General features: G+C 38.6%; 1 long non-coding RNA gene across 1 annotated transcript in view; it reads left to right on the top strand.

Annotated features, from left to right (window-relative positions):
- The first annotated feature begins 667 nt into the window (after positions 1–667).
- The window catches only part of LOC110340303, a 45,418-nt gene continuing 23,188 nt past the window's right edge, over positions 668–22,897 (top strand). The window contains exons 1-2 of the long non-coding RNA XR_002382087.1: positions 668–716; positions 21,858–21,971. This is a non-coding gene — a long non-coding RNA (uncharacterized LOC110340303). The remainder of the gene's footprint in view (positions 717–21,857; positions 21,972–22,897) is intronic.

Genomic DNA, 22,897 nt, shown 5'->3' with positions numbered 1-22,897 from the left:
TTTCATTCAAATTTTACACAGACAGCCATGCTACACTGGGATTTCTGTATCAGTACACTTTTGTAATAGTGTTAAAGATACTTTCTTACAATGATTGCTTTATAAACATTCTTCATGTGGAGGTGAATTACTGGTATTGTAGCTTACACCCTTATAGGTGAGCAGAAACACCAGAGTTAGTGTGGACTTGAAGGGTATGCAGTGAGTCTAGAGAATTTACGTTTGAGTGGCATGCTGAAGCCTTTATTATGGAGTCACCAGAATGTGTGAATTTGATTCACAGCTGATCTTGGGGTCTGTGTACCACTGCATGTGCACAACTGTACATTTATCCCCTTGGGGAAAAGCCCATAGGGTATCAAAGGAGCTTGTGTTCTAGAAGACGTTTATGTACGGGCTCGTTTTAGGTCAACTTGACACAGGCTAGAGTCATCACAGAGGAGGGAGCCTCAATTGAGAAAATGTTTCCATAAGATACAGATGTAGACATTTTCTTAATTAGTTATTGATAAGGGAGGGCACAGCCCATTGTGGGTGGGGCCACCCTTGGGTAGGTGGTCCTGGCTTTTCTAAGAAAGCAGACTGAGCAACCCATGAGGAGCAAGCCAGTAAGCAGCACCCTTCCATGTCCTCTGCATCAGCTCCTGCCTCCATGATCCTGCCCTGCTTGAGTTCCTGTCCTCACTGCTTCTAACGAGGAACTGTTGTATGGAACTGTGAGTGAAATACCCCCTTGCTTCCCCCAGTTGCATGGTGTTTTATCACAGCAATAGTAACCCTAATCCAAGGCAATTTACAATGACTGGTGTAGAAATTGCAGTTGTGTAATATACTTTTTAAAAAGAGCTAATCTATTCACTATTTTAAGAGGAAATCATTTAAAAGTTACCCATTTTGTATAAAAATGAAAATAAGATGTAAACTGAGTAGCCCCTCAAGCCTCTTAAGGATTCTTTCTCTTTTTAATTTCTTTTGTACAATTCTTATATGACATCGTACTATTGCCAGTTTTGGTAGCTTTGGAGATAGCTATGTTTATGTTTATATACTCTGTACCTGAGGTTACTGTTATTATTAATTGGCATTTGCATATATATGCATATATAATGAATTCTGCACTTTCTTATCCCCCCACACCAATTACATTCCCCCCCACTTCTCAATAAGCCCCCCCCAGGCATCTGGTTTTGAACCACTGAGTTTAATTATAATTGCTTGCATCCTTGTGCTCAGACTCTGGACCCCAAAACCGCCAAGAGACCAGATCCAACGCGAAAGCAAGGAGTCCTTTTAATTATGAGTTAACTCAGAACTTCTGTCTGTCCGATGCAGTGGGTGGGGTAGGATGGACCCTGAGCCACAGGGGGGCAGGCCATGCATGGGGTGGGTAGAACAAGGAGGTATCTGGGGCCCGCTAGTTGCATAGTAACAGTTTCAGGATCGGTGCACCTCCAGGCTGGGGGAATCTTTCCTGAGTTGATTGGTCAGCTGCAGCTGCAGAGATGCTGCTATGCCTAGAAGCCATCAGAGGGCCATTGCTACCTACTGCATTCCACTATTGTCAGTGACGGACATCCAGAGCCTACCAGCTAACTTCTGATTGATTCCTTACCACATGGAGGTTATTTGACAGTTTCTTCCCAGTGATTAAGGCAAGGCTGGGCAAGGTTGTGGGCTTAGGATGGAGGATATTTGACAGTTACTTCCTAGTAATAGGGCAAGGTCTGGCAAGGACTCAGCACATCTTGCTGAGTCTGGCACCTACACCTTGCTGGGTCTTTTTGGCTGTCAAAGTGTGTGTGGCAGGGGAGTTGGGTGAACGTCTGGTTCCTTCAGGATGAGCATGAGTGAAGGGTCATTTGTTGGCACAAAACAACTTACTAGTGACTACACGACTGAAGAAGCTGATACTCTCTCTCCCCCAGCATCCATTAGCTACTCACAGTCCATCAGTAGGGCTTGAGGGCTCAGGAGCAACTCCCTCATGCTTTGATGAAATGGTGGTGGGACCAATCATGTATAGATCTTGTGCAACTGCGGGGAATTTATACGCGACACTGGGATATCTTATCTCAGAGGCAACCCCATTCCAGCCTGAATGCTCTCCTCCTAGGATTATTTCTCAGCCTGAACACCTCCCCCAACTTTCCTGCAGCTTGTGTGGTTCTAATTTCCTAAAGTCAGTTTCCTGAACTCATCACTACAAATACTGTTCCTGCCTGTGCTGCTTTAACTGCTAACCACACCTGGCCAAACTAGATCTGTTTTTTTGATCATCCCAGCTCCCCAGCTCTGAGAACAAACAGCTCTGGACTGTAAAAGAAGCTATGTCTCTCACCTGTACTGAGAGCCCGTCTCTGGTTTGTTTAGAAGACAGGCCTGCCCCCCCCACCCCCAGTGCCTTGGAGGCCTTAGACTTTATTTTCTTCTTACAACAGGTCTGATGGCTCTGCCCTGCCAGAGGCAATGTTTAGCACTATTCTCTCCAAACACTGGCTCTTGCATTCATTCTGTTTCCTAGCTACAGCATTCCCCCGCCTTGGAAGCTGTGATACAGATGTCCCTCTTAGGGAAGAGTGCTATGTAGTCCTCTATTCTCTGAACTCAATCCCTGTGAGTCTGCATTAACTAGCTTATGAGAAAAAGAGAAACATTTAGGGGGCTGGAGAAATGGTTCAGAAGTTAAGAGTCCTGAGTTCAATTCCCAGCAACCACATGGAGGCTCACAACCATCTATTAATGAGGTCTGGTGCCCTCTTCTGGCATGCAGGCATACATGCAGGCAGAACACTGTATAGATAATACATAAAATCTTAAACAAAAAGGAGAAACATTAAGAGCAGTTTCACTCACCCATTTAGTACACTTTCTCCTGGGCCTATGGCCTCCCAGCTTGACTTTTGTTGTTATGGTTAGAAAACTGGTGTCTAGGTATATTATATGATATAAAGTTTCATTTCAAGGTAGTAATTAGGATATAAAGCCTGTCATTTCTTAAAGAGAAAACATTTGTCTAATAGGTTTGAATAAATCTAAAAGTTCCAAATTACCTGCAAACTCTACTGATTCTTGCAAAGGGAAGAGAAAAGATTCAATGTGGATGACTTGGGGACGGGGCACAGAGAGAGGCTGGGGGTACCTGAAGAGTAAAAAAACTTCGACAATTAAGAAGAAGAAAAATAGATATCTCTCTTTCTCTATCTCCCCTTTCCCTCACTCCCTCCCCCTTCCCTTTATCTCCATGTGTAAATGTTCTATTCTATTCTGTCTTGTCTTTCTTCACATCTTAATCGAGCAATGCTGGCATATAATACATCGTTAATTGATTCATATTCCGTACAAGTACTAATTCATTTGCCCTTATCCCACCCACATCAGGGTTCAGTAGTACTAACAATGGAAAGGATAATAAGTGAATCTAAATTTAATCCCTTTTTGTTTAAACTAATCTCTTTCTAATTAATGGCTGCTCATAGCATTATTGCTAATGAATCAGGAGACCTCCACATCTGTGCAGGAAGCTCTCTGTTAAATTGTTAATTCAAATTCAAAGGGGTCCAACTCTCCATTGTTCCCTCGGTGACCTTTTGACTAATGAAAAGGGAAAGGGTATCTGAAATACAAAAGAGGGAATGGACCCTCTCCTGTTGTACACAGCTCTTAACTCTGGGTTGCATCCTGGCTTTCTCTACATGTTTTACATAACGTACATTTGTGAGGGCTGTGTTCTTTGGAACAGACAATGGACTGCATTGTGATATGACAGTGATCAAGGCAGAATAAAGAATTGAGAGGAGAGAGTTTAAAAACTGCATTCCAGTCTCCTATCACACCTTACCTAGCTCAGATTACATAAGGCCCAGGCTGGCTCTGAGTATGAGCACTTTGGGAAATGCCCACCGGGTGGTTTCTCCTTGATAATTGACCTACAGTCCAATATATACAAAGGACAAGAGAACCACTGCAATCCAGTACGGATTACCATATTGGGAAGTGATGAGGAGCAAGGGGCATTCCATCCCTCTAGAATCTGGATCCCATCTTCCTCTGTTAAGTCCCAAGAGTATGGGCCATATTTTATCTGACTGGTATATCCGTAGTTGCTATGATTGTGTCCTTGCAGTTTTGAGGCACACAAGTAGCATTTTTAATGCATGAGGTTTCAATAAATTGTAGGAAGGTTTAATCAGAACAAGTTACTACTGTGGTGAGTAGGTAGCCCATACAAGGCAGCTGCTGGAGGTTGGTACTGCCAAGCCTACAGAGCCCAGAGGAGCTGAAGACCATCACAGACAGCAAAACCACTTCCTCTTAGGATGGGGTTTACTTCAATGTAGTTTTTCCATAACATTTGAAGGCTTTCAGGTAGAATTTTTTTACACATTGTTCTTTCCTTGGCTTAATGGTTTAAGCAATTTTGAACTTCTTAATTGTCAAACACGTAGTAAATTAGTCCTGTGGGAAAGGTCTTTGCACTCTGCCCCTCCCTAGTCAGAGTGTCTGCTTTTGACCTTCACATATGGTGAGGCTGGTGTGTACAGAGAAGCTAATACCCCAGATTCTCTGACCAGAGCTAGTCAGGGGATGGCCCTCACCTGTTCTGTGGAAAGAGTGGGAGTCAGGGATGTCACAATACTCACTAACACCTTTATGACCCTAGGAAAATGTCCTCTATAGACTGAATGGAGACATCCCTCAAATTCATGTGCTTAAATCCTAATCTCAAGATAATGGAATCAGGAAGCAGAGTTCCCATGAGTGTAAGTAGTATCCTTCTGAATGAGACCCCAGTGAGCTCCTTCACCAAGCCAGATATGAGGGGCAATATGAAAAAGAGCCTCCTATAATACAGTAAGGAATCACTTTAGCCCATTGGTTTTGGATTTCCTGGCTTTCCTAAACATACTAATTAATTTTCTGATGCTGTGATAAAATACTGCATCCAAAGACAACTTAAGAAAGAAATAATTTATTCGGGCTTAAAGCTTAGAGGCAATGTCCATACTAGCAGGATAAGCCAGTGCAAAAAGCTGAGAGATCGCATCCTCAACAGTAAACACAAAGCAGAGAGTAAAATGGAAATAGGGCAAGGCTTATAAACTCTCAAAGCCTACCTGCTAGTGATGTGCTTCCCCCAGTCAAGGCTGGGCTACCCCCAAGTAGCACCACCAAATGGGGATGAAGTGTTCAAATGCATGAGCCTCTGGGGAACATTCCCATTCAAATTATCCACAATGTCAAGTGTGAGCAATAAATTTCCATTGTTTATAAGTCATCCGATTTATAACACTGTGGTATAGAAGCTCAGATGAATTAAGACAATATTAGTTGTATAAAGCATATTCCAATGCTCTCTGTCCTGCATTGCCCCAAGAAACAAAGTTGCATGTAAGTTTGAAGTCAGAACACATGTAACTTAGGCTGGGGGGCATGAAGCACTCACCCTGCATAGCTTGCAACAACAACAGTAACAACGTCTATCAGCCTTAGGCTTCTCAGTTATTTTTTGGGTAATCTGGTGGAGCTCCTTCTCTCTGGACAGCAATTTCCTCTATGGTAAAATAGAGATATTAGGAGATTTTATAGGACTCCGATATGTGAAGTGGGTAAAACAATTGATGTCTAGAAACAGAGACAGAACCATCTCTGAATGTGCTTATGGGAAATCTCAATGCTTTCCCCACCCGCATGTTCTTGGTATCTGCTCCACCTAGCCTAGAAAACTCTCTGCACATCCAGTCTACCCCTGTCTTTGTATGACCGACTCTTTTAATCAGTTTTCCCCTTAAGTATGCCCTCTTAGAAAAATGCTTTCACGCCACTAACAATATCTGCATGTACTTGCTCATCAATACTTCTCACCATCCTAATCGTCTTGATGTGTATTAGCGCTTGTAACTATTACCACTCCACTCCTAGTAGAAATATAAGATGCTTCAAGTATCTTAATTCTTATCTGGCAGTTTCAGTCCCATATCCCCAAGTCCAAAACCTATACAAGGGCACAGGAAGTACTTCACAGTTGCCCTTTTGAATGAATAAAGCAGCCTAACTGATATTTTCCTTAATAATGCTTTGGATTTTTGTGCCTTTCTAACAGTAGTGTTTATGTGATGTGTCAAGGAACTTTTGTCTTGGTTGTTATAGAAACAAAAGCAAAGACAAAACCCCATAAAGTTGCTAGCTTTTCTTCAGACAGGAACTTGCTATGTAGCCTGGATTGCCCTTGCTTCTAATTGCTGGGATTATACCTGTGCTGCCATGCCTAGCTTCCGTGTAAATGTTTTAACAGGAAGGAAGGAGCAGGAGGGTTAAGAACAGAGATGAGTGCTGATGGTGGGAGATTTAAGCTGCCTGTTGAAAAGAGAAGAATAACCCTTTATCCCTGTGTTGGGAAGGCCCAAGATCTGGCCATTTTTGTGGTTATGAGATTCTGTTTTAAGGAATATTTTCCGTGTGGTTTAGATATTTCCCCAGTGAGATCAGTGGGCAGTTTGTCTATGGGGACATCATGAGTGGATAAGACACAGACAGGCATATCCTGTGCACTGTTGAAAAGGAAGGGGGATATTCTTTGTGGGTAACATTATGGGCAAATGGTGTGAAACCCTGTCATATCTGTTTCTCATGAGGGTCCCTATTTCTATTTTACTATGATTATTCATTATTTTTCTCCATTTACTGAAAAACCTCAGAAATGTGCATGATTTGGAGTGCTTCATGCAAGTCTCAGTCTGTGAGATGCCCCCGATGTCTGAATGCAACAGATACACCCAGGATGATACTGAGAAGGGAACAAAAGAAAACTCCATGTGTACTTAGCAGTTATCAGTGCAGTAAATTTCCCTAACAGAAAAAGAAAAGACAAAGTTAGTTTAATTTGATCCAGTCTCTTTTTAGTTCCTTTTCTTATTTTCCCTAAAAAAGAGAGAGAGAGAATGAGACTTAGCCAAACAATGATTTAAGTCCAGTCAAGTATTTCTTTGGGTGCCAAGTTAAGAGGCTGGGATGGTTTTCTTCTCTTTTACTGAGGTGACTTTTCAGCTCAGGCTCATGGATTAGAATAGAAGAGTAATCAGTTACAAAGAGAAAAAGTACATTTGGTGTCTGTCCTGGGAAAGTAATTGAAAGCATGAGTGTTGTGTGGTTCCTCTGAAACATCAAAAGTGCGCAAAATCACAGAAAGGGGAATGCCATCTGTTTGTTGTTAGGCTCTTGTTTTATTTTCTTGCTTATACTTTTAGTGTATCCAATAAACTTAGATTTTTATAAAGAAAATTAATTATTATTTATGCTAGGTTCACATCCATGATAAATGTGCTCATTTCCCCCATTCCATTAGCGGTAGAATGTTGTTAGATAATAGATTAGAACTATTTGGCAATTAATCACAGTCACCCACTCTGAGACATTGCTCATTGGCCAAAATAATCAGTAAAACAGTACTCAGGAAAGAAAGAATCCATCTTTTGTAAATCTAATAGTATGTTGGCAGCATTGCCACATTTGGGAACAATAGCTTTTGTTCTTGAGGGTCCATAACGTCTAGCAGTACAGGCATAGAGAAGATAATCCAGGACTCTAAAAATTGAACCTCAGACACAGGGAGATGTAGAGATGTGCCCAAAGTGACACTATCATAGTGACAGAATTGGGTTTCAAACCCAGCTTTTCAAACTCTTGGTGTAATGACAGTTCATGTGTACCCTGAGAGTTTTGTGAGGCCAACATCTTTTCCTGCTAGAAGGAATACAACTCACATGGACTCAAGAGGAGCAGATTCCACAAATGACCAGGGTAGATTATGTTCTAGGCTGAGATAGGCACCCAGCAACATAATTTTATTATACAAATAAATACCCTAGAGCAGTGGGCCTCAATCTGTGGATCATGAGCCCTTTTGTTAGCTTATCACTTTACCAGTGGAAATAAGTTTTTTTTCTATTTTGAAGTGATGTCAGGCATTAAACTGCTAATTCCTCATTATCTATAAGGGATTATAGAGACACAGCATCAATGGAGTATTTACTATTTGTCGCCCTGTTATTATCTTAGGTATCAGGGATGTGAAAGAAGTTGTATTCATCAACTTGTTACATTAAGCATAGCAGTCTGATAGTAATGGCAAGATTTTGCCTTTAAGCAATGCTTTTCCATTTTCTTACTTGTTTCTACTACTTTGGCCATTTTTTTCTGACTTTGTTTGAAAATATCTTCCCTGTATTTGCTTCTTAACTATTGGGGCTCTTTAAATCTTGTCCTAAATGCACTGCTCTGATCTTTCCCAGGATTGCTTTTTCATCTAATGCTGCTTATCCCATCATCCATAGCGGCAGATATTATTGCCCAGAGCCCATGGATAGACTTTGGGCTGTGGCTGACCTGAGACTTTCTAAAATTATATGCAAATTTGGTTTATGGTAGCTTGGGCTAGTCTCTTAAACTTCAAAGCTTATTGATATTGATGACTCCCATGTCCCTGCCTCTTTTTCTGATCATTGACTCTAGATCATGCTACTATTGAGCTATATTTTTGGCCTTGGAGGTCAAATATGACTTCGTCCAGAGCATGCTTGCTTGGAGTTCCTCCAGTGCAATACTTACTTCATCACAGCCTCTGAGCCCTTCCCAATACCATGATGAACTAAGAATTGTGTGGTGCAATGAACCTTCAAATTGGTTTTTGCCCAAATTTCTAGGTCTGGGCTTAGTTCTCTTTGGTATGAATACAATTGAACAAGCTTTTAACAAAAAGTAAATATTATACAGTGTAACAAACTTTAGAAAGGAAATAAATATTGTCAGCAAAAGATCATCTCTTATATGTAAAATAACAATAGAAACATATTAAAAGGGGAATATGTTTGTTATGTTATTTAGGTATTATTTGGTCCCATGTTTGGAGGCCATAGAAATCCTTCTTCATTTCCAACAGTGTTATTTTTCCTCACTATGGTAAACAATGAACTACAATGAAAGCCCTGTGTATTCTGTAAAGATATATCTATATATACATACATATATATATATTAGCATTGAAGCTCATATAGTCTGCGTTGTAACTTTTTACTTGTACTAATACATGAAAAGGAATGAAGACAATGGCTAGTCAAAAAGGCTTGTCTGTGTTCCAATGAAACTTCATTATTGAAACCTGGCAGAAAATTCTGTCTATGAAATGAAGTTCACTGATCCATAGGTGTACTTCTTAGGGTTTCCTAAAGTAACAGGATTGTTAAAATTCTGGGTTTGATTCTTAGCACCCACATAGAATCTTACAACTATTTGCAGTTCCAGGGAATCTGCCCCTTTCCTCCAGCCTGCAGAAGCACCAGGCATGTGTCTGATGAACATACATAAATGTAGGAAAAACACTCATAAGTTAGTAAATAAGTAAATAAATCTAGTAAGTACTTAAAAATTTTTAAAGATGGTACTAGCAGTTTGAAAAACTGGACTCTACTTTTCAGAAATTCTTCAGATCTCTCCTTTCATAGTTCATGTACTAATATGATATGGATTGCAGTATTTGGAAACTTCTAAAGACTACTATATTCATGAGAAATAATTTAGTGACTGTGTCATCTATATTATGTCTATATCAATTACTCCATCTACCTATCTGGCATATATTGGACATCTAAAAATTGATCCAAAGAACTGCTAGGTAATGATTACAAATTTAGGTTAGTAGTCACAGAGAATTATGTAGTTTTCTTGGAGCAGCATAAACATGAAAGCTATACAATGAAAAAAATTCCTTTGGTGATGAAATGTTCAAAGATTGAGACACCAATATATAAGCCACCATTGACATGGGAGAGAAGAACAAAGCTTGAATCGTCCCATGCTGATTATCTGGGAGCATCTATGCTTACCCACTGAAGATAAGACAAAAACTCAATTAAAAAACAAAACCAAACAGAAAACAGTGGAGAGCCAAGGCCAGAAGAGATGAGGTATCAGGCAGAATACTCAGATCTCACTTCTACATCAGCCTCTCTCTGACTTCAGTCACATGCATGGCTATCCAAGAGCAAAAATGGCCATAGCTAACAGTTAAGCATCTACTTCAGGAGCAACACAAAACAAAAAGTTAAGAAAATTGGAGTCTAAAATATTACACAGAATAGACAGATCAAAGAGGACAGAGTCTGGACCCCTAAGAAGTCATTGGTGGCTTGTAGAAGAACGTGTAGAGTTTAAAGCCACTTCAGGGTAATAAAAAATGAAATGTCCCACTATCTTAAAGGGTTGAGACTTCTAATAGAATAAGCATTTGATTAATGAAACAACATGTACTATAAAGAAGGGATCATAAAAAGCTGGTTTTTAACAGCTTTCCAGCTTGAAGTCTTTTATCACCTTGTAAATCACCCCAAGAGAGAAATAACTGTGGTGAGACAAGGCAGCATTAAGTACCAGCTTTCTCACCTTGGACCTGGACTCATTTTTCCCTACATACTGTCTTTGCCAGTATTGTACTGTGGAAAGAAAGGCAAGAGCACCATGCTGGTCTTGCTGTTGGTAAAGGTCTCAGAATGAATATGACTCCTCCAAAGGCATGTTCTCCTCTTCTATCTCTGTTTTGCAGTCAAGCATGCTTCATTAGCAGGTTACTAGAGTCTATCAACCCTACATTAACCAAGCAGAGACCCAAATTATGAGGCTTAAATGAAACCTTAGTGTCATCCAGGTTGGTTCAATACAAGTCAAGGGCACATGATTTTTGTTTTCAGAGCCAGGTAGAAGAGCACCTAAAGAGGGCCATGAGGAATATAGGTCAGGGCCCATGAGTTCATTTGGAAATCTCAGTTGGATGTGATATATTTCAAGTCTGCTTGTGTGTCATTGGCCAAAAGAAGTCATAAGGATAAGCTAGAAATAGGTGGTGGTGGTTGAGAAGAAGTGCATTTACCCACAGGTAATTCAAAAGAGGATGAGGAATGCTGACCTGATTGGAAATGATCGCATTAATCAGTCATGGAGTGCATTGGTAGACTGACATACAGGTTCCTCATTAGAGAGCCTACTGAACATTTCTGAAGTCAGAATGGGATGCTCTGCTTTCAGATGACACTTGATGTACTTTACTCAACTCTCAAAAAAGAACCCCAATTTTCAAAAGTTTGACTCCAAATTGTAGTCTGGTCCACAGCCAAATTCTTTGTGAAACAATTGTTAACTCTTGAGGCATTTTTTGAGACACTCTGCTAGGGTTATCATATTACCTAATTTTGTTCTTGAAACAACATGTGAACTTATTTTATGTCAAACAAAGGAACTGACACTATATATATCAGCAGGCTTGGAAATAAATCTATTGCTGAGATTTTACCCCACAACTCTCTGACTCTAAATTTCTTTTGTATGTTGGAGGAATATCTTAGAAGTTAAATGCCCTATGAAACTGATAATAAAATATATGTACAAAATTTGTTTCTAAGTTGATATCTTTTGCACCAGAAATTCTATTTATAGAGATTTCTTATAGGGAAAATATCTTCTATATGTAAAAAGTGGATGTTCATGGACATATTGTTTGCAATCACAAAATACTAGAAATAATATAAAAGATCAAACATGGTATTTATATGTAATTTAATGTATTAATAAGTAACCACAAAATGATTATTTGGACACCTTATGTCATTGAAAGTATGCATATGGCAAAGTAAAGATAATGAAACAGTATTCATAGTATGACAACAGAACATAAGAGAGAATACATAAATAGTATTACACAATAAATTAATGCTAGGTGATGTATTTTAATGAGTCATCCCTAAGGATAACACTGAATTAATATATGCATGTAATGTCTATGTATAGGATAATCACACATGTCACAGTAACAATTTTGTCAGTTATGAATTGTGAATACGATGGAGAGCAGTCCCATGAGACTGTAATTGAATTAGAAAATTCCTATGTTCTATGGACCCAATAGTAGTTGAAACATCACAACCCGGTCCTCATATTTTTGTGGTAAAGCTGTTGTAGAAAGAACCTGCCCTTGTGTAAATTGTAGTCCAATGTAGACAATTGTATGGAGCTCACAATAGTTGGTAGTAATGAAAACTGAATATATACTGGTAATACTGAAATCATAACTTTAGAGTATACACCGTCAACTTATTCAAAAAGAAAGTAAAAAGGGATAGTTAGATGACTCAATGGGTAAGTGCTCTTGCTCCCAAATCTGATGACCTGAAGTGGGTTCCCAAAAGCAACACAGCAGATGGAGAAAACCAACTCCTGTGCATTTCTTCTTCATAGACTAGAAATATTATATTTTAAATTTTATTATTTACATTACTTTTCAAGGAAGTATATGTTAGTTATAGCAAATTTTGGAAATAGATTTATTATTAGTATTATTTGAGTCAGGATTTCTCTATGTACCTTTGTAGACCCGACTGGCCTCGAACTCACAGAGATTTACCTGCCTCTACCTCCCTAGTGCTGGGATTAAAGGCATGTGCCACCATCACCCAGTGGAAATAGAAAATTTTAATGGCATCTGTAATCTCATCTTCTAGGAATAATGATTTTTTAAAATTTGTATTCTTAGCCAACAAAAATAGAATTGCACACACTCCTCCTATATACATGTCTATAAACATCCATCCATACATATATACACATATTTATATACATGTACCAGTTGGGGTTCTCAAAGGAAACAAAATTGAAGGAGTGAATATGTTTTACAAAAGAGGATTTATTAGGGTGGCTTACATGAAAGCAGTTGGGTAACCCGACGACAACTGTACTGTGGAGAGGCAGAGAGTCTGGTTTCTGCTCAGTCAGTGAGGATAGATAGGCTCATTAGTCCCAGTGTGGTCCTTCAGAGCCTTTAGTCTTCAGTCCACACAGTAATGGCAAGGATAAAGTGACCTCATGGCAGTAGGGATGGCAGCAGCAGCAACAACGAGAAAGATTCCCTCAGCATCAAGAAAGAAGGGGACAGGCAAGCCATACTGTTTTTACCTGGGACCTCTATATATCTGAGCTGCAGTGGATTGATTGTGTTACTCTGTAGGGAGAATCTTCTCAGTTAATCCTTACTAGAAAGGCTCTCACACTCAAGAGTCCACTTAAGAGATGTGCCTTTCAGTTGATTTCAGGTCCAAAGAACTGAAAAGGTTATCCATCACAATATGAATTTGCACATTTTACATGGTCATTTACGGTGAATGTGTAAATTTACCAAGACATCTACAACTCAGATTAAGTTTACGTAAGGCAGCAGGACAATAATTGCAACTTTAGGATGTTACACTACTTGGCTTAGAACTTTAATTTCTGGTTACAAATGAGAAAGAGTCTTCTGAGGAAAGATGCCTGTGGCTTTAAGACAAGCACTGGTTTTGAGATTACATGACTAGTGTTCTAATAAAAATACAAACCAAGCAAACAGGGCCACCATAAAATCCTAAACACATGCCTCGTTTAAAGTGTTAGTGAGAAGTGGGAATGCCATTCTCACGGGTGCTTTCTTTTCCAAGTAGAACAGAGAAGAAACAAAGACTAAAGCTATTCCCAAATCTATGCTTAGTTTTTAAATCTGTCAATGGTAATATTTGTCCAGCTGGAATAAAAGCCCCAGGTTCTGTAATAAGACATGTGAGCTAGCCTTTACTAAGGATATGCTATTTATAGCTATTGTGTTTCATCTCCAAAACATACTTTGATGTTATTTTTCAACAACTAATTTCTACATTTAGTATTGAAAGAATTTGTTCAATAAGATGCCAGGAAACATTGGGTTGTTCTACATTTAGTTTTTGTTCTTCTTTGAAAGGGTCTTTTGTAACTAAATATTGTTCATTGGTCTTTTTATGTTTAAATCTGTGACCTCTTGGATGGTTCTATTCAATCAATTTTAATCATCATAATTTCTTATTAATTTCTTATATCTGATAACAGTTTGAGCATATTTTTACCCCAGGACTCCAATTACATTCAGTGAACAATATAAGGCATCATTAGAATGAGAAACAAATTTAACTAAGAGAGTTAAGTGATAGCTGACCTACCAGATGCTTTGAACATTGTTTTTAGTCCAACAATAAAACCTTTACCAAACTGCAATATTAAGAAACAAAGCACTAGGGGTGTATAACTACAGAGAGAAATTGGCTTGTGAGCAACTCTTGAGCAAATATAGCCAACATCTTTTTAGGACTTTGAGAATTTGGAAAAAACGGTCTTCCGGTATTACAGATCTCTACAGACAAATGGATATTGACTGAATTTGAGAAAGATTTTTGATTGGAGTTCAGACAATCATAGTTTATAGTCATCAGAAAAATAGCTATCAAATCTGAACAGGTAATGTAATTTTCTTGTTCTTCTCAATAAAGTTGGAATCATAAAATTTGAGGATGGGAATCATCCATAATTACAGTCAAGGTACAAGAAATATTTTGTTGAAAGTCAGAGTTGTTCATTCAATGACTTTTGACTCTTAGTGCCTTCTGATATTCATTAGGGAGTCGCTTGAAGGAGAAAATTTGAACTTTTTTGGAAGGATCGCTGCTCTCCAATATTCATCCTTATTGAACATGCCTTTATTTTGAGAACTGCCATTAACTTTCTTGGAAAATGAAAGTGGGCATCTTCAGAGTTAATGACCCATGTGGAGTTAAGAGTATCATGTGCTAGTCTCACACAGGTGAACCCTCTGAAAGTACATGGGAAAGGTGAAGAAAAAATTAAGAAATTGTGAACATCACTTTTAAGGAACAGTGAGTATATCTGTTGATTTTTCTCTAAAGCAAAATGAATGTTATTAGTAACTGCATTCACACCACAGAAATAGCCTAAAGGAATGTAGCTTTGCTTGCCGGTGGACAATGGCCCTTCATTAATCCATATGGTTTTGATTCTAAGCTATTCTGTATCATATAATCAATGTGCAATATCACTAAGCACCTCACTTTTTCAACTTAGAAGGAGAACGAAAGTCATGGTTTTAGGCCACCTCACGTTTCTCCTCATTTTTCTTGTCCTTGATAATGAAAAAGTATGCAACTTCCTCAAACCTGTCTAAAGTGAGTAGCTGAAATCGTTGAATCATTTCAACTATCTGATTTCATCCGCTCAGTGGGGCACGCATGAGTGATGGGGATGTGGCTCATACATAATGGCCTCTCTTCCCCCCCTGTTATGTAAACATTCCAAAAAGGGAAACAACATTAAAAATTGAACCCAGGAAAGACATATCATTATGAATTATGATTTAGCAGCAAAGTTACTACCAGAGAAAGAGAACCTGCCTCTCTTAGCCTGATGGTACTTGCGATAAAACACAGGAGGATGTGGCACCACTCTCCTTGATAAATGGAGCACTAGAAAAGCCATGAATGTGAAATTATCTAGCACATGATAAATCTGCTGTAATAAATAAAAATCCAATAGTCAGGAGAAGTGGGGACTGTGGGAAGTAAACTTTGTCTTAAACTCTGACTCTAACTTTGGACTGGTTTCCTAATAGCTGGGTATGGGATAGTTAGGCTCTTTAGGTCATGGATAACACCACAGAAATTCCTGTCTGGGAGGAAAATCAGGGAATGTAAAGTTCACCTTTGAAAACATCCAAAAGGATTTGTCAGAATGAATGTCCAGTTAGTTGAAAATTCTGTGACTTTCAAATTAGCAGGAGTGACGTGGCCTTCTGTCCAGTCTTCTGAGAGTTAGTACAAGGTAAGTCTTTTAAACAAGCATTCCCTTCGTCTCTGCAGAACCTCCTTTGTACTTGGTCAGAATAAATGTCATGCTTTATAGTACTTTTCAAAATCCTACCAGGCATCCTCAGAAGAACCAAATATGCTCCCTCTTGATTAAGCTTGTCAACAAAGAGATACAAACATCCACAAGAGTAGCAAGTACTTATGTATTTTTAATTACAAGTGTGGCATTTAAAAATTCATTTTGATTAAGTCTAATACTTCTTGAACAAACTTGAGGATCTAGAAGTTTGTTCATGTTAATAATAGCTACTAGTTGTGGATAATATAACTCTCTTGTTAAGGATTAAGGAAGTATTAAATCAGTAGATATTTCCTCTTGTTCTAAAATGGTTTCTAACACCTTGGCAGGTTGTTGAACCCATAAATCAATACCAAGTTGCTTTCTGTGCCTAGCTTTGACTTCCCAGATGTGAGGTCAGAATAAAATGACTAGCCTTGCTGCTAAGCCACATCTCAAAAGAGAACATGGTTATACTCGTTTTGTGGTATACTCCTATAATCCTAGCACTTCTTGGAACTGAGGCAGAAGTGACTTAAAGGTCGACCAAACAACTTAGTGAGATCCTGCCCCCAAACAAAAATAAAACCAAAAAGTAGGATTTGGGGATATGACTTAGGGGCTCAATGTCTGCCTAACACATACAGCACCGTGGGTTCAATTTTCTGCTAAGCACCACCCAGGACAAAAGAAAGTAAGAGAAAAGAAAAATAAGAGGACTATATTTTTCATAAATTGACAGATTCCACATACCCTCCTCTTAGAGTCTTACATACTCTTCATTGTCTACTGACTTCGCTTTTCAGTGATAAAGCACTGCAGAAATTAATGCATGCAGGCATTCAGCCCTCTACCATTTTCTTCACTTTTTCTGAGTCTAGGACTATACATTCTGAGTTCCTTGTCTCTGCTGTACCTTGGTGACATGGTAAAAATTCCAGAGGTTCTTTTCTTTCATTTGATTTCTAAATATCAGTGCTGTCAGGAAATGATAGAAGCCTCCATGAAGCAAGGGAATGTAAAACCTCTATGATGAGAGAAACTAGAGTGTGCTAGTATTAAAATGATGCCTTCAAGAAAGCAAAGCCCTGCTGCTTGCTTTCCAGATATGTGCTGTCTACTTTGTGAGATCTGGAGAGTATCATGAGGAGGCATTGAAGAGGAGACACCTACAGAGAGTTTGAGAATACAGATAAGGAGTGTTATGAAGTTTTAGTTCCTCATGTTCTTTGGTGACACAGAAATGCAGGATCAGATCCTGAATCCACATCAGTGTGCAAGAGACCCACTAACTGGAAAGCATATACATAGACAGAAATATTTGCCAGTGGTGACATTCATTTATGGACAAGGCATGCAGTATCCCAACAAGGTGGCAAGTATATCATCATCACGGAACGGACAGAGGGCATTTATGTTTTCTCTAGTGGTTTGGTTTCCAGGAACTTAGACACAATATCTAGAGGAGGGGAAAAGTATACAAATTGCTTGATCATACTTTTCCTCACTTCATCAATAGCATCAGATGTTCAAAGAATTTTGAAATGAGGAACAAACCTTCCCCACATTAGCTTATGAGCTATAGTACATGTTTTGACTTTACATGAAGAGCTCATTTCCTTGGCATGTATTGATACACAGATCTGATTGCTCATTGGGGAGGCTGCATGGTACATTGGAAATAGTTTCTTTATGGGTAAAATGAGGGATTTCGATACATGATCTTCAAAGACATAGCTCTGACAATGTGATTCCATTAGTATCTACTGTCCTGTTTCCAAATTAGAGGTCTGTGACTCCAGGTTAGACATGACATGAAAAGCACCTGTGTAGGAGCTTGATGGTTAGGTGGCCAATGAATATTACCTTGTCTCACATTCCCCAGGCAATAGCATTATCTGGCAAACAACCTTTGAAATTTATAGGATCCATTAGCTCTTAACCGATTATTTTCTTGTTTCCTTAAATTTCCAAGTGCAGGTCTTATTCTCCATAAACTGTGTAGTAGGTCTGTTTGTGGGTTTGTTTTTAAAGCTTTCTCATCTGTGTTGTTTTAGTTGAGATTTAAAAAAGCTCTTCTACTGTAAAGGAACAGAAGTAGCAGTTGAAAGATAGTGGGAAAGCTGTCTTTTCCTCCATAATGGCACATGAAGAGAGGTTGATAATATACTTGAAAAGGCACTTGGATTATCTGAACTTCCATATGACAATTAAGAGACACCACTTATGTAAGCCTTTCCCCTCCTACATCTAATATTATGAGTGAACTCAGCACTCTCACGTATCTCTTTAGAGACATTGGAGGAAGCTAGGGTGAATTTACAGATTAGTTTGCATTGCTCAATCCAGTAAATCCATATGATTAAACACAATATTGTGTTGATAGTTTTATCTTCTGTATTCAGTCAATGGGCATGCATTCTACACATCCAAGCGTGCAGTTCAGATTTCCTAGTATCATCAGAGCACATGTGTATGCTTCCATTAGAGGTGTGCACACTTTTATCATGACTTCTTTTGGGATAGTACTTGTTACTAACTTGGACTACTAACCATCCCGATGAGGGAATAACTAATACTCAGTGCTGGGAAGACTACACTTTGCCCCCTTTTTGATGGGGATGGACTGCTCAATAATCCCATCATTCTGGCTTCCAGGTACCTTTGCTGGCTTGTTGTTTCCTATTGATGGTCTGAGTTTTCTGGTTTTTTTCTTGGCATTTTCTCCTAAGCCCATTGACTTGAATTTGCATCCAGTGAACCCAGCTTCACTATTGTTTGTATTGACTACCTCACTTCGCATAGGAATTTACCTTACAGAAGTCTCCTGCTATTATTGTTCATCCTTGATCTGTGCCCTAGTTAATGAGGCATCTTTGATTTTGATATAGAAGATTTAGAATGCTACAGTGTCAGAGGAACAGTTCTTACACAGTGTCTAGCGTCCAAGGGAACCTGTTAGCAATCTAAGAAATCTAATTTTAGAATAATATTAAAAAATAATCTACTGGACTCATGGTTAGAACAGAAGTCAGTTATGCTCACTCATTAAAACATTTTAGAGAGTGTTGTGATGCAGAAACTTATTTCTTTGAATAGATGAAGTAACAAAATTAATTGACAGCTTTGAGTTTGATGATTATTGAGGCACTGAAATATTGATGATCCTAAAAACTATAAGAGCTTTACTGCAACATGAATATGTCAGTCACATATTGCAGCAAAATCCTAATCTCTGCTAATGATTCTGTGGTTTAGCACATATTTTATTATATCATAATAGGGTTATACATTTCAGTTGTAGATTATGGAAAATGGAGATGGATTTTTCTCTTTAAGTTCATGGTCTCTCCATGAGTATTACTAGGGAGCAAAGGCCCTGAGACATAAAATAAATTGCCCAAATCACACTGTTTTCCACCAAAGAGGATTCAATGTTGGTTCCTGTTGCTTCATTTCCCCTTTGTTTGCTTTACTGCTTCTGTTTACTGATTTATAAGACAAGACAGACTTTATTGATGATTCTGTTTTATGATTCTACCATATTTAACCTGCTCTGTCGTATACTTGAGTCTATCAATTCTATGCAATTCACTTTCTCTTAGGTACTTTAGTTTTGCTTAAATATTAGTGCTGGGCAGGTGCAATGCAACTTTCTTAATTTTTTCACTGTTTTCAAATAAGATAACATATTCTTATTTAGAAAGAAGCAAATAGAATCACAGCAAAAAAAAGGAGGAAGAAAAATTATTTTAGACAATGTGGGTCTGGGTTCCTGTACTGAATCCTAAATTCAATTAATAATATGAAACTTACAAAGCCAGATTGACTACATTAACAAAGATTTGAAAGAAACACATTGTCTTATCAAAATGAATCTTTGGGAGAAAAGAGAAGAGTGGGTTATTTAGTTGCACAGTGGTTCTATTTAGATGTCTAGTTGTTGTTTGTTTTTTTTCATTCAAAAATGAGAGATGCACTCTCACCCTGAACTCTTGGTGAGGGTCTAGGCCCTGCCCTGGATGAAATGACAGACTGGACACCCCCACGGGGGGCCTCACTCTCCCTGGGGAAATGAGGGGATATTGGGGGGGCTTGGTGGGAGGGCACAGGAGGAGGGGAGGGAAATGGAGAGGGACCTGGAATTGACATGTGAAGCAACCTTGTTTCTAATTTAAATTTAAATTAAAAAAATATATAAAATAAAGAGAAGAGATTATGGAGATCATAACTATATCCTGTAATCGTGGATACTTGTTCATTTCTGTTTATCCTTGCCACCTTACCAATGCTTTCAGAGTGGAATCACAGATAATATCATTGAAATGTGGATCTTATGCTTTTTAGTTTTCCCCAGATATAATTTAATCTTTTTAGCTAGACTGCATGAATTTAGGGTTAGGTTACTGATATAAAATGTTTTATTTCTTTACTTCTTTCATCATAGCTTTTAGAACAGCTATGTTGTGTAGGCAACTTAGAGGAGAGACCCTTAACTTTCGTTTCAGACCAGAGAGTGAATTTTACCTTCACATCTGGTTGTCACCAGCATTAACCTAGCCAGCTACACCTTAGTTTTGTTGCCAAGTATTACGGACTCTTGTAGCATATTTTTAGTGAAATGACACTGTGCTGAAGGTATTCCCGTGGGGTTTAGAAAGACAACTATTACTATTGTTATGACTCAATAAGTATTTGTTTTATTTGGTGCTTTTACAGCTAGCATCCAGGATGCTTCTCTTGTATTTTATTAGAGCAGTTTTAGAAAATTGGAGCCGAATAAGGTGGAAGCTTGTGGAGTAGAACAGCATTGAGCTCCTCCATACATTTTAGTGACTGTTTATTGTGGAGGTGTCACATCTATTTGTCTTCTTCCCTTTGCAAAGAATTGATCCCATCCAGCACAGACTGTGTTTTCACTTCAGTATTTTTTACGGCCCTGTTTACTAAGCCAGTGAAATTTTTTATATTGCTTTCAATGAGCTAAGGAGAGAAGCCATTTGAAAATTGTGCTGGGGTTTCAGGAAACTAATACATAACCCCCCATGCACATACATACATACACACACACACACACACACACACACACACACACACACACACACTATCTGCCATGCAGAATATATCGAGAGAGGACTCAGAGGTCTTATATGAACAGAGACCAAAATTTTAAAATGTATCTCATATATTTTCAAAGGTCTAATCAAGTGGAAGAAGATGACTTTAGCTTTGTAATCTAAAACATTCATCAAAATTATTCTGATTGCCAAAACAAACAAAACAAAACGTGACACTGGAGGCAGTTTCCTTATACTTGCAGACATGCCTGTCTAGAGAAGCAATTCTCACAATGGATAAAAAGACATTCCTTCTCTTGCTCACTGATCTGAAGAAGGAGAGAAGTTGCTATCCTGACTGCTATGTCTTTCCCAAGCTCCATTTCTCCTTCTCAGAGTAAAGAATAAATAAAAGGCAGAAAAGGGATGTGTGCTCCTCTAGTTGAGAGCTCCTTAAAGTATGGTTCCCAGATAAGAAGTGACCATGTCAGTTTTAGCTGGGGACTTTTCTAAAGTCTTATCCAGACCTTCTGACTATACTGGTGGACCAATCATCTGGATTTAGCAAGACTTCTAGTTGATTTGACACGACTCAATTATGGAGATTAATGTTCTGATTCTTGGTCTTTCATTCTGACTGCACATTTCTATGTCTTAAGGAAACTTAAAAAAGACAGGGTTGGTCCCATAGGCAGGACAGCTTTGTGAATCAGAATCCATTTGGGAACACGTAAGTCTTGATAGCTCTAGAGATGATGTGAGTGTCCAGGTATGGCCTGGATATACTGTATTTCTTGTCTTATGGTAAGGTTTGAAGTGCTCTTGCTCCCTCACGGCTCCTGTGTTAAAGGCTTGGCCCATGCTTGATGGTATGGTTTCCAGGAGGTATTGGAACCTTTTCTAAATGTGACATAAGGGAAGGAATATATGCCACTGGGTCTGTGCCCTTGAGTGGGACATTGAGATTTTTACCTCCCTGCTCATCTTCTCTCTTTTTCTCCCTCTATCCATCCCCTACTCCCTTACACCCCCTCTTGGCCATAGTGACTTGAAGAGACCCTCCACTATGTGTGTCATGTCTTCATGTTCTGCCTTGCGACGTGACCAAAAGCAAGGGAACCGAATGACCATGGAATGGAATTTCTGAAGAGGAAAGAAGTGAGAAAACATAGACTTTTCCTCTTTTAAATTTTTTACAGGATATTTTATCATAACAATGGAAAACCAACTGATACACTTGTGGAAATAGGAATAGGTATAAAATAGCATAAAGAACATAAAGATAGTTTAACTGAAAGCTCTCATTTTCCTCCCTGTGTGGTTTCCTCTACCTCAGCAACTTGCATCATGTGAAGTAGCTAGAGATGTCATCTTGACCCCCTAGTGGGATCTGGAAACTAAGGGCTTTGTGGGATAATATGTTCCTCACACATAGGAAACTCAAACACCATTGCTGGCATCTCTAAGTCTGTCACTTTCAATGTAAACAGCATAGCTTTAAGACTGAAAACTCAAAGTAGCCAGAGATGACCTAACATAATTTAGAGGGATTCTTTCTCACATCTTTGAAAATAACCCAAATTTGGACTGTGTTGTCACTTGTTATTCCGCTTCAGAGGGCCAGTAACAAATTCATATGAGAAACAGACACTTTTTAACTTTGTAGGGTAGCTATGGATGCGAAAGAACAAAAGTTCTTGTTGGAAATAGTTTCTCTTGGAAGCACACCAAAAATTCTCTAAAGTAATACTGAAGACTTTATGGTGGGATTTCTTGCACATTGTTCTATGCATGTTAAATTCATGGGTACTTTCTGCCCTACAAAAATATGTGAATTCATTCAATACATTACTCCTTGTAGAATGATTAGGAAGTGAGGTCATATGAGTCTATACCTCCCAACATTCTGTTAGGCACAGGAAATATGCCTATATCAATATGCATGGGCCACCTCTAGAAAAGGATGGTTAATAGAAATATGTATGTTACAAATATGAGCCTCTATGTAATTCAAATTTTTCCATTTGTCACATCAAAAAAGTAAGAAAGCACATGTGAAATTAATTTCAATAGTATATTTTATT

The sequence above is a fragment of the Mesocricetus auratus genome, unplaced genomic scaffold, assembly GCF_017639785.1.
Source record: "Mesocricetus auratus isolate SY011 unplaced genomic scaffold, BCM_Maur_2.0 Super-Scaffold_100026, whole genome shotgun sequence".
Lineage (NCBI taxonomy): Eukaryota > Metazoa > Chordata > Mammalia > Rodentia > Cricetidae > Mesocricetus > Mesocricetus auratus.
Note: the sequence above shows the minus strand (reverse complement) of the source record. Positions and strands in the feature narration are given on the sequence as shown.